General features: G+C 40.2%; 1 protein-coding gene across 15 annotated transcripts in view; it reads left to right on the forward strand.

The window, feature by feature from the left end:
• Positions 1–13,472, forward strand: part of gtdc1 (glycosyltransferase-like domain containing 1) — a 406,530-nt gene that overhangs the window by 332,135 nt on the left and 60,923 nt on the right. The gene's annotated exons all lie outside the window — the stretch shown is intronic.

Genomic DNA, 13,472 nt, shown 5'->3' on the forward strand with positions numbered 1-13,472 from the left:
GAAAAAAAGTATATAGATCATAGCAAACTAAAGGCACATTTTCTTTTGAATTTTTTTTACCACCACTGTTGTGGGACTGCATGACACCACAGGAATTCATGAATCTCATAAACATTTATGGATTACCACGAGTAGGTAGGAATATTACATTATAATGAACATCGAAGAGCACAGTTCAGGCTGTTTAGTCCACAATGTTGTGGTGACCTATATAAACCTATTCCAGCATCAGTCTAACCCTTCACAACTACACCTCCCACCCCACCCCCACCATCTATATTTCCTACATCCATGTGCCTAAATGTCCCTATTGTACAATGGTCCCTATCACTTTCTGTGTCAAAAAACTTGCCTCTGAATTTTCTCCTAAAACTGTTCACCCACCACCTTAAACAGATGTCGTCTGGTATTGGCCATTGCTACCCTGGGGAAAAGGTGCTGGCTGTCTGCCCTATCTATGCCTCAGAATCTTATATACTTCTATTAAATTGCCCCTCATCCTCCATAGCTCTAAAGAGAAAGTTCCTAGCTTGGTCAACCTTTTCTCATGGAAATGTTCATATTCACAAAGATGATTTGAGATCATCCTTGAGTCACCACCACTTTCACTGATAACTCCTTGCTCTGATGGAATAGAATTCCCAATAAGGTGTCAGACCTGGGAAAGACATGACATGTTCAACAGTTGTGACTGGACAGAATCAGATTCTCAATGCTAGGGGCATTTTCCCAGGAGAGGATACCAATCTGCCTAATCTGCTAGTGGATTTGGAGAGCTTTGCGAAAACTTATTGGTAGCATTTTTCATTGTTTTGACACTTATCTCTGTCAGTGGCCCAAGATTCAGAATCATGGGAGATCGTTTGACATCTTGATATTTGCAAAGTTTTTTTTCTCTCAGTTGATGAACAGCTGTGCTGACAAACTGAAGTACATTATCTCTCTATGCCTTCATTGAGAAATGGCTCTTGATATATTTTCCACAGTTTCATTGAGACTCTATTGTTCAGCAGAGACAGGTTATGAGGACCATTGCCTTGCAGATGATTAATGCAAGGGCAATTGTTTGCTTTGGTGAGCAATTCAATGGGACTTGGATAAAGATCTGAATTCTGCAGCTCAATTACTTGAAATAGGTTAACTTGTTTCTGGAATGTAGGTCCTGTGGGTTGAATAGATTCCCAATTAGGTAAAAATTAAGAGAAACTGATTATGTTGGATTTCAAATAAAAAACAGAAAATGTTGGAAATACTCAATAGGTCAGCCAGCATCTGTTGAAAGAGAAACAGAGTTAACATTTCAGGTCAGAAACACTTCACCAGAACTGGGGTAAAGGAGAAAACAAACAATTTTCAAGTTGCAAAGATGGTAAAAGAAATAGGATGTATTTACCATATTGGAGAAACTAAAAGCAGATTGAGTAAGTGTGTTGTGGAGTCTGAAGGGGAGACTCAGAGTTCCTTTTCCCTGTGCCTCTTTGATTCTCCCATCACTCTCACTGTGACCTGCTGCACATCTAATTTTAAGGACATGCTGTAGTAATCTGGTCTTGATATTGAATTCCTCTACTTCAGGTCACTCACTTCGTTATCAGTGTCTGAAGAGGCCATTTCTACTGTAAGTCAGCCATATGAGTGATATTAGCTGACCTGTGGAAAATGTCTGCAGGCTTGCATTTCATATATGGCTTTATTTCTATTAAATCTCCAACTGTCTACATTTCATGGCTTTTATTTATTTTTTTCTCTCCCTGCCCTTATTAATACTTAGAGGAGATGATCCTTATACCCACTGAAACCCTGGCCTTCTCATATTAGACATATTCCCTCTGTTCTAGCCACACCAACACCAGGGCCGGATTAACATAGTAGCGAACGTAGTATATGTTATACGCCCTGTATTTTCAAGGGCCCCTGTGTTTATGTACTATGAATTATGAGAAACATTTTTGTTTTCATCTTTGTGCAGTGGTCATGAGATACCACACTGATAGTCTGTGTTAATAACCCTGATTAAAGGTGATAAAAGGTTAAACTCACAAAACTTAAATTTAAGATTTGTGAATTTAGCCTTTCATCACCTTTTATCAGAGTTATTAACACATACTATGGGTTTGTTGAATCTCATAGTTTCTGCAGTTATGAGATACCACACTGATAGTTTTCCCCGCCCCTCCCAATCCTTCTAACCCCCAATGCAGCAGCAGGGGTACAGTGCTGCTGGAGTTCACTGGAGTGTCGCTCCAGAATCTGATTGGGCTGCTTCGGGGCTGTCTGGCAGCTCATGATGACGGCTCAATGCAGGACCATTGGCTGCTTTTGTTACCCCTACCCCCCCCCCCCCCAAACAACTGGAACTGCTCTGCGTTGGGCTGGCAGAGCGGTTTTCAGCTTGCGTGGGAGATTATGGGTAACAAAAGATGGCCATTGATCCTGCATTGAGCCATCTGTCGCCATAAATGAGTTTTGTTTTAACAAAATGTGCAAGTTTTAATGGGAGGGGATGGGGAGCATATTTCAGTGCAAGTCCAAACTGTGTAAGTAAGTTTTAACAGGGGAGGGGGTCCAATTTCAATGCTTGCCATAAGCGCAATGTTCCTTCGATATGCTACTGGTAATCACTGAATATATAGTGATCTGAGAAAACTAGCATCATTTTGTTAAGAATAATTAAGACTATTTCAAACTTCCCAAAGCACGAGCAGGGTGAGTGTCAGAAGCTATCTCGGGGCTGTGGGGGGGGAAACACCAATCACACTTCCCCCTCATTGTGCATGTGCCAGCCAGCACTATTTAGGACCACGTATGTGCCAACACAATTTAGGGCCCCTTTAAAATAAAGGCTACAAGCCCAGCAATACCATAATTCAACACTGCCAATGCCATTTTCTTTGCAATGAAACCTCACTTGTTTTGTCTCTTTTTTGGTTCTGAGAAAGAGTCGCTGAAAAGATTAAACTCTGTTTTTGGAAACTTGATGGATGTAAGATGTAACTTTACATGACAATGTAATATAGGAAATCTTGGCAAACCGATGCAGCCCTTGTCTTTATTTTTCTCCTATTTTACTGTAACATTTTGTGCTTTTAGTATTTATCCATTTCCCTTATAAAACCTGCTGACACTGAAGAAAGCTCAGAGTCCCCCTGATGAACTGGCACACTAGGTCATTGCAGCCAAGGTGAAGAGGACCCTATTCAAGATTAATCTACGCAAGGCAGCGGTACCAGACAACATACCTGGATAGATATTGAAGGAACATACAGACCATCTGACAGAGGTCCTTAAAGGACATCTTCAACAGGTCACTGTAGTAGTCCATTGCCCCTCGAGTTTCAAGATAGCCACCATCATCCCAGTATCAAAGATGGTGACAGTAACTGGTCTCAATGACTACCTCCCCATGACACTGACTTCCACCCTTTATGAAATACTTCGAGCATCTGGTGATGGAACGCATCAAAGTGCACCTCCCAGAGACACTGGACCCATTTCAATTCACTTACAGAATAAACCATTCCACTGATAATGCTATAGCCTTATCTCTCCACTTTGTCGTGATGCACCTGGAGAATTACGCCTCGTACGCTAGCTAGGCTGCAGTTCATCGACTTCAGCTCGGCATTTAATACTATGATTCCCCGAAGGCTGGTGGAGAACGGTCCTGTTGGAACTGAACACCTCTCTCTGTAATTGAATTCTGAACTTCAAAATGGAAAGACCAGTCTATCCAGGTTGGCATAGAACATCGAGCAGTGTCGCACTGCAGAGCTGGGTGCTCATCCAGCTTGTATTCACGGTATTGACCCATGACTGCAATGCCATATCCAGCTCCAAAAGAGTCATCAAGTTTGCAGAACCACAACAGTAGTTGGCCTCAGCAATGATGATGCATCACACCACAGAGAAGAGGTAGAAAATCCCGTGATATGGTGCGAAAATAACAACCTGAGTCTCAATGTGGACAAGGAGATGATTGTGGACTTCACAAGGACTGGGAACAAGCACCCTTGACTACACATTAATAACTTGGTAGTGGAGAGAGAAGAGAGCACCAAGTTCGTCTGAGTCTACTGAACAAGTGACACACAACATCTCCTCACTTGTCAGGAAGGCGCAACAGCAAATGCACTTCCTGAGAAGACTGAAGCAGGCAAGGCTGTCAGCCATCATCAGGTCAACTTTCTACAGGAGCTCTATAAAGAGTGTCCTAGCCAGCTGTATCACAGCTGTAAAGAATTGGTTTGGAGTTCAATCCACAGGACCATAAGAGTGGCAGAGAGGATCACTGGGGTCTCCCTTCTCCGCCCCCCCCCCCCCCCCCATCACTCCATTAGATGTAATCTACCAGGATCATTTTTGAGAACTCTTACCATCCTGCACCACAGCATCTCTCACCTACTCCCATCAGGAAAGAGATACAGGAGTATCAAAGCCAGAACCACCAGGCTGAGAAACAGCTGCTTCCCATGGGCAGTGAGACTGTCGAACAACTAAAAGAGCTGCTCACACTAACCCTCCGAGACTCGACTATTTATAAAACAATATTTATTTATTTTTAGATATGTATATTTGTTCTGCATATATATCACTTGTCTGGTTTGTGTTTTTGCATGTTTTGCACCAAGGACCAGACAACACTGTTTCATCAGGTTGTATTTGTGCAATTTGAGCTTGAACTTGAATTTTCATCATTCTTTCGGATAGTGCTTTCTAATTTCTAAACATTTCCAATACATGTACAGTTTTGAATCTGTGCATACATATTTCATGTTGCTAATCAACTTAAACTTATGCCAGCTGGTTGTTAACCCTGGAATGATTAGCAACACGTTTTTTTTAAATTTATGCTTTCTGAACACCCCACATTTTTAAATCTCTTCTTTTGTTTGTCTTACTAAGAACAGCCCCGTCTACTTTAATCTTCCCATATCCGTAAACAGTAGAACTCTTATATCTTTGACCTTCTCTAAACTCTATCGAAAGTGATTTGCCCAATTTCAATTGATCGCCACACGCCAAGATGGGTATTTTGTATCTTGTCAGCATGAATCTCTGGTTCTTCTAATCTCTAAAATATGTAAAGCCCAAGATCCTACAGATAGAATTGGTTCCAGAGCCAGTTGAAAGACTCCAATATTGGTTCAGTGAGTTTCTGAGATGAGGAGTTTGTCCAGAGCTTTGGAAGGTGGAAACAGCTTCCAAGAGGTTTTCAGATAAATTCCCATCAAATCTTGAAAGCTTGTCTCCATGGAAGTGGCATCAATTGACTGTGCTGCTTGTGGTTTGCAGCATAGGAAATCAGCCAAAGTTTTTGTAATTGATTACCACTGTTGTAATCAAATGCTGTTGATAAAGTAATTCAAACTGGAAAATAACTCCCCCCCCAACCCCCCCCCACCCCAGCCCACTAAAATTGCATCTGTCAAGCCTACCTTTTCTCAACGAATCTCAATCAAAAGCATTTGGAAAAGTGACACCTGAAGTAACCACTGAAAATATAGGAAATTTTCAGCAATTACTTGTCGCTAGGGAAACACACAGTTGAACAGATAAACATCCTTGTCCTAAGACATTAACTCTATTTATCTTTGTGCTGATGTTGCCTGTCCATTTGACTACTTTCAGCACCATTGTTTTATATAACATAGGGTCTTCAACCCAAGACATTGACCCTGTTTCTTTTACCAAAGATATATCCTGATCTGTTGAGTGTTTCAAACATTTTCTGCTTTTATGTTGGGTGCCCAGCATCTGCAGTTTATTGTAAATTACTTTACTGTGTCAGGAACCATACTCCGGCAATTTGAGGGCAAATAAATTGTGACCACATTTTATTGACCATATTTCGATTATGAAAGCCAGGAGCATGGAAGTAACTATAGTTGTACAGAATTTTAGTGTGAAGATTTAGCTTTTTATTTTTCTATCAATAATTAATTATTTTCCTGTCAACATGGTAAAGGTCTCCAATATTCACTTGCTGCAAAATACAAATCCACATGATACTTAGTGCTCGGCACACAGGATAAGCCAAGGGACTTAAAGAAGCTGAATTTAAAAAAAAATGAAGGATAGGTATTTCCCAGGTGCATTAGCAAAAGACTTTTGAACATATGGACATATGAATGTTTAATTTTTTAAAATGTAATCTAAATATAGCTGTTTAAGCCCCCCCCCCCCCCCCCCCCCCAAATTGAAAGCCGATCTTTCAGGATTATGGCATTTTATGATTTTTTTAAAATTCTCTTTGGCTCCAGATTCATGACCTTTCTTATTTTATAATGTGATCTACTTTATCTTTTCCCATTCTGTAAATTACTGATGTACACTTGGGGAGAGAAGAAAGTATTTTCAAGTTTACAGATGATAGTAAACTTGATGGTGCAGTCAATTGTGAAGAAGGGAGCAGAACATTAAAAAAGTATGTTGATTGAGTGACTAGAATGATGACAGATGCAATTTAACGTAATGAAGTGTGAGATCACACATTTTCGATGTAGGAATGGCAGATGGAAATACAGACTAAATGGAGAAACACTGGGAGGGGGGCTGGTAGTTAGAATTTAGGGATCCAGGTAATCAGTCAGAAAGAGTAGCTTACAAGTGAAAAATCCAATCAAAAAAGTAAATGGGATGCTGTGCTGCATCACAAAGTGTAGGATATCAAATCGTCCAAGTACTATAATTATACCAAGTATCTTTTATACCTCATCTAAAACTTTGACTTGAAAATATTTAAAGTACTCCTGCATTGCTTATGCAAGGCCATCATTCCTTGTGACTTTTACACTGCTGTGCCATTATCCCTTATGAAATGACAGCAATTAACATGGCACTACTTCTATTAACAGTGCTCTAGAATTTGCAGCAAACCTTTCTTAATACCATTGCCACTTTAATTGTAAATTAATGAAACTAATTACTAGCGGTAAGTTGATTTATAGGCGTGTGTTTCAGGAATCAAGTTGGTTATTTCCTGAGATTTGGGATACTTTCCTAAGTTTAGCATAGGCCACGTTGTAACTTTTCTCCATTAACACAATTTGGCATATAATGAACATTATTGGGCAATGAACAGTCTTACTTTTTTTTAAAGAGTCTTGATAATTGGAAAGCTGTTAACTTCGGAACTTTCCTCATCTTTGTGAGCAAAAGAGTCAAGGAATCATTAAGTATTTGAAGGAAGCTGCTTAATGCATGAGGTCCATGTGAACTAACTAAGGGCAATCCAATCAGTCCATTATGCATTCTATCCTAGCAGTACTACAGTTATTTTCCTTGACTGCCTTTTCACTCACTGTGTTAAATAAGTTCTTCCTTGCTTCCCTGTTTAAGCACCAAATCCTAAATCTGAGTCATTTTTATACCATCTAAATCTACCTCCATCTTGTATACCACTATCAAATCACCCTCTCAACCTTGAGGCACACAGGAGACTGCAAATGCTGGAATCTGGAGCTAATCATAATTTGCTGGAGGAACCTGGCGGGTTGAGCAGCCTCAGTGGGAGAAAAAGAATGGTCAATATTTTGGGCTGAAACACTTTATTGAGTTGGAGGATGTGAAGGAAAGAAGCTAGTGTATGGAGGACAAGGTGAGATGGGTAGGATAGGGGCCTATGTGGAATTGGTAAATGATGGAAAAATTAAGCACAACTGACAGGGTCAGTATATTGCTACATGCCAGAGAAAAGGGGAGAGAGGCATAAAAGCAAAACGTTCAGATAAAGGAAGATGAGACCTACCAGGATGAAGTGGTGATTAGAAGACAAAGGCTGCCCGTGCTGGAATCTGATAAAAAGAGAGACTGCATCACTCTTCAACATCCTCTGCTCCAAGAACAACACCAGATCCTCTAACTGAAAACATATATTTAAATATTCCCGTCACTGGTACCATTGTAATAAATCCCATCTGCATTCTCTCAAGTATCTTCACATCTTTCTTAAAGTGTGGTAACCAGAATTTGATGCAATGCTCCTGTTGTGGCCTAACCAGAGCTTTATAAATGCTCAGCATTACAACCCTGCTTTTAAACTCTATCTACCAGTAATTTTATAAATCCGACTATTCCATATATTCTGTCAACTCTGCTCTCAATTTGTCCTGCTACTTTCAAAAATTCATGTGCATGAATTCCAAGACTTGTCTTCAAAATACAGAAATGCTGAGGAACTCATCAGGTCCTTCAGTATTTATAGGAGGTAAAGATATGTAACCAACATTTCAGGCCTGAGCTCTTCAAATACCACTAGCATGTCTGTGTTTTCACTACAATCTGCAGACTTTTATGTTTCACCCCAAAGCTTGTCTGCCCATGTATATTCTGTGGAATTTAATGACAACATCTATATTGGCTCTCCGATCACTTCTGCTGAAATGCATCACCTTGCACTTTTCTATATTGAATGTCATCTTCTGCTTGTCAGCTCATGCTGTGTCATGTTGCAGTCAATTAGTAAAATCCTCATACTTTGTCGCACCCTTACGTCTGGTACCATCAGCAAGTTTTTAAATTTTGCTCTGAATTCCAGAATCCAAGTCATTTATATATATCAAAGAAATCAGTGGTCCCAGCACTGACCTTTGGGAATACTGCTGTCATCTGTCCTCCATCCTGAAAAAATAACCATTTATCACAACATGCTGCTTTCTGTACTTCATCCAATTTTTTATCAAAGCTGATACTGAACTTTTTATTGCATAAGCCTCTATTTTGTTAACCAGTCTTTTTTGTTGTACTTCATTAAATGTTTTCTTAAGCTTCATGGGAACAACATCAACTCGAGCTGCTGCACCTCTCTAATTTTTTTTTCTTGAAAGATCAATTGAACACAATCTGCATTTTATACATCCCGTTGGCTCTTATTAATAAATCAAACCTCTCCTCTGTTCATTTTTTACTTGATTGTTGCTTCTAAAAGCTTTCACTGCACCAATATCTTAATAACTGGACTCTTCTTTCCTGAATAATGGTATCTAATTATACCTTTATCCAATCCTTTGACTTCCACACATTAAGATGTATTTAAAGGCTATGGCAAGTCTTTCCACAATATTCACCCACAATCCTTCACCATGGCAACATGCAAACCATCTGGACCAAGCACCTTTTCACTTTCATTTTCCACTATCTCCTGCTTATCAATATCCCTTAAACCTTAGAACATTACAGCACAGAAACAGGCCCTTTTGGCCTTTCTCATCTATTTCAAACCATTTTTCTGGCTAGTCCCACTGACCTGCACCTAGTCTATAGCCCTCCATATCTCTCCCATCCATGTATCTGTCCAAATTCTTAAATGTTAAAATTGAGCCTGCATTCACCACTTCAGTTGGCAGATCATTCCACTTTTACCACTTGTGTGAAGAAGTTCCCCCTAAACATTTACCTTTCACCCTCAACCCACGTCCTCTGATTTGTATCTCACCTACCTTCAGTGGAAAAACCCTACCTATATTTACTCTGTTTATCCCCTCATAATTCTAAGTACTCTATCAAATCTCCCCTCATTCTCTATACTCCAAGAAATAAAGTCCTAACCTGTTTAACCTTTCCCAATATCTCAGTTCCTAAAGTCCTGGCAACATTCTAGTACATAGTCTTAGCACTTTTTTAATCTTAATGATATCTTTCCTGTAGTTGGGGTAATAAAACTGCACACAATATTCTAAATTTGGCCTTACCAAAACCTTCATCTATGCCATAATATCCCAAATCCTATATTCAATGCTTTGATTTATGAAGGCCATTACGCCAAATGCTCTCTTTACAACCCAATCTACCTGTGACAGTTATGTATCCCACACTCCTCTGCACCCTACTACTTACTGTCTATGCCCTTTCATGGTTTGCCCTTCCAGAATGCAACACCTCAGACTCGGCTGCAGTATATTCCATCTGGCATTTTCAGCCCACTTTTCCAGCTGGTCCAGATCCCTCTACAAGCTTTGAAAACCTTTTTTGCTGTCTACAATGCCTCCAATCTTTGTGTCGTCTGCAAACTTGCTGATCAAATTTACCACATTATCATCTATATCATTGATTATAGATGACAGACAACCATGGTGACAGCATCGATCCCTGAGGCACACCACTAGTCACAGGCCTCCAGTCTGATAAGAAATTATCCACCACCACCCTGGTTTCTCCCATCCAGCCATCGTTGAATTCATTTTACTACTTCACCATGAATACTAAGCGTCTGAACCTTCTTGACTAACCTCCCATGTGGGACCTTGTCAAAGGCCTTACTAAAGCCCATGTATACAACATCGACAGCATTTCCTTCATCAACTTTCCAGGTAACCTCCACAAAAAAACTCTATAAGATAGGTTAAACATAACCTACCATGCCCAAAGATATGTTAACTATCACTAATCAGTCCCTGGCTATCCAAATACTTGTATATCTGATCTCTTAGAACACCTTCCAATAATTTACCTACTACTGACTTCAGGCATATAATTTCCAGGGTTATGTTTGAAGCCTTCTTTAAAGAATGGAACAATATGAGCTACCCTCCAGTCCTCTGGCATCACACCCTTGACTAAAGACATTTTAAATACTTCTGTCAGACCCTCTGCAAGTTCTACACTAGCCTCCCTCAACATCTGAGGGAATATCTTGTCAGACCCTGGGGATTTATCCACACTTCTTTGATTTAAGACAGCAAGCACTTCCTCCTCTTTCATTTATATAGGTTCCATTACCTCACTGCTTGTTTTCTTCCCTTGACTCTGTGCCTGTTTCCTGAGTTAATACTAATTTAAAAATAACATTTAAGATCTCCCCCAACCTCTTTTGGCTCCATACAAAATGGGCCATTCTGATCTTCAAGAGGACCAATTTTGTCCCTTACTATCCTTTTGCTCTTAATACCCTTAGGATTTTCATTCACATTGTCTGCCAAAGCAACCTCGTGTCTTCTTTTCGCCTTCTTGATTTCTTTCTTGAGATTTTTCTTGCATTTTTTATATGCCTCAAATAACTCATTTGCTCTGTTGCCTATTCCTGTTATACACCTCTTCTGACCCATATCCCCCCAGTATCCCTCAAAAACCTAGGTTGCCAATGCCTACTAGCTTTGCCTTTAATCCTGACAATAACATAGAAACTCTGTACTCTCAAAATTTCACCTTTGAAGGTCTTCCAATTACCTTGCACAAAAAAACAACTTATCCCAATCCACACATTCTAGATTATTTCTCATTTCCTTTCTCCAGTTTAAAATCTCAACCCGAGGCCAAGACCGACTATATCCTTCTCCATATTTGATCTGAAACCAATGGCATTATGATCACTGGACTCAAAATGTTCCCCTACACTTACTTATGTCATTTGTCCTGTCTCATTCCCTAATAGGACATCCAGTATTGCACTCTCTATAGTTGGTACATTTATATATTGATTTAGAAAACTTATTGAACACCTTTGACAAGCTCCAAGCCATCCAGCCCTTTTACAGCATGGGTGTCCCAGTCCATATGTGGACATTTAAAATCTACAGTCACCGCCTTATGTTTATTGCAGCTGTCTGCTATCTCTCTGCAGATTTGATCCTCCAATTCTCGTTGACTATTGGGTGGTCTATAATACAGCTCCATGAGTGTCACAAACATTATGAAGGCCACTGTATAATCCCTGCTTTCTCTATATCTGCCACTACCTTATCAGAATTCAATATCTTGGTAAGTGCACCAACATGGAGTACTTATTAAGTACCCTAACTTTGCTCTTTGTCTCTCTGCATATATTAAACATTTTATCCCAAATACCTATCCACCTTCAACTCACTTGAGTCAGCAGATAATGGAATCTGGGGCCAAAAACACTCTGCTGGAGGAACTCAGTGGATCATGCAGCATCAGTGGGAGAAAGAGTTTTTCAGCTTAGACATCTTCATCAATACTAATAGTGCAGGGGAAGATGGCCTGTGTTATGAGGACAGGATGAGAAGAGTTGATCAGTATCCATTGGAAAACCAGGGAGGGATGAAGGATAAGTAACAGACAGGCAGAGACAATTGATTGACAGGTGCCAGGCAAAAGGAGAGAGAGAAAAGGGAAAAAAAAGGCAGTCAGGTGAAGGAAGTTGGGGAAAAAGAAATTCTGAAAGGGATGAGAAAAGGAGTCAAAAGATTACTCATGCTGGAATCTGGTGAAATGTAAGTGGAGGAGGATAAAACCAGAAGGGGGAGGGTATGGGGTTATGAAAATGGATGGAGGAATAGTGAGGGTGTGGGGGAAGAGGACATAATAGGGAAAGAAAAAAGTAGAGGGGGAATATTACCTAAAATTGGAAAATTCAATTTTCATGCCTAGGATGCTCCTCTCATTCACGTTTGGCCTCACTCTGCAGCAGAGAAGGTGCAGGACAGACTGGTTAGCATTGGAGTGGAAAAGAAAGTTGAAATAGTATGCATCTGGGAGCTCAGAATGGCCGCTGTAAACCAGGTGCAGATGTTCTGGAAGTCATTCCCCAAGTCTGTGCTTGGGCTCATCAGTGTAGCATAGATCACATTGGGATAACCAAATAGAGTAGATGATGTTGGGAAAGAGACACTTGTCTGCCTCACCTGGAAGATCTCTGGTCAGGGTGAAAGTGTAAAAGCAAGCATTGCACCACTTGCCATTGCAGAGGAAAGTACTGAGATTCACTGAGAGGTTGATCAAAAAGGGTGAATGGATCAATCCATACAGAAGATAGGATGGGGTAGATATGGCTTGTGGGCTCTGCTGGCAGAAATTATGAAGAATAGTGTGCTGAATATGGAGGCTTTAGGGGTGAAAAGTAAGGAGGTGGGCAACCCTATCCCTATTCTGTTTGAAGAAAGAGAGGTTGAGCATGGAATTCGAAGAAACCTTGGAATTCTTGCCACTGTGTCAGTCCCAAATTACTATTTGTGCTTTCAGCTTTATTTCTTCATTCAAAACATACATTCCAAAACTATCTCTTTGACTTTCTTTCTATTGTGGTTCCAGCTCTTTTTCTTACTGCATCCACCATACTCAAAGAGACCACTTCAAATCCTATATTAAAAAATATAGTGATCATTTCACACCTGGCTTAAATTGAGATCACAAAATATAGGAGCATAAGTAGGCCCACTGAGTCTGCCCTGCCATTCTAATCATGAGCTGACCTATCCTTCTACTCAGCCCCACTCACTGCTTTCTCCACATAATCCTTGATGCCTTGACTAATCATCTAGTCAATATCTGCCAAAAAATACACCCAGCAATCTCACTTCTACAGCCATTTGTGGTAACAAGTTCCACAGGCTCATGCCCCTCTGATTAGAATTTTTTTTCTGCATCTGTGTTTAAAATTTTTACCCTTTTATCCTGACATTATGACCTCTTGTCCTAGAATTCCCTACTGTGGGAAACATCCTTGCCATCTCTACTCTGTCCAGGCCTTTCAGCATGCAAAATGCCTCTATAAAGTCCCCCCTCATCCTTCTGTA

Source organism: Narcine bancroftii, chromosome 4 (assembly GCF_036971445.1).
Source record: "Narcine bancroftii isolate sNarBan1 chromosome 4, sNarBan1.hap1, whole genome shotgun sequence".
NCBI classification, from domain to species: Eukaryota; Metazoa; Chordata; class Chondrichthyes; order Torpediniformes; family Narcinidae; genus Narcine; species Narcine bancroftii.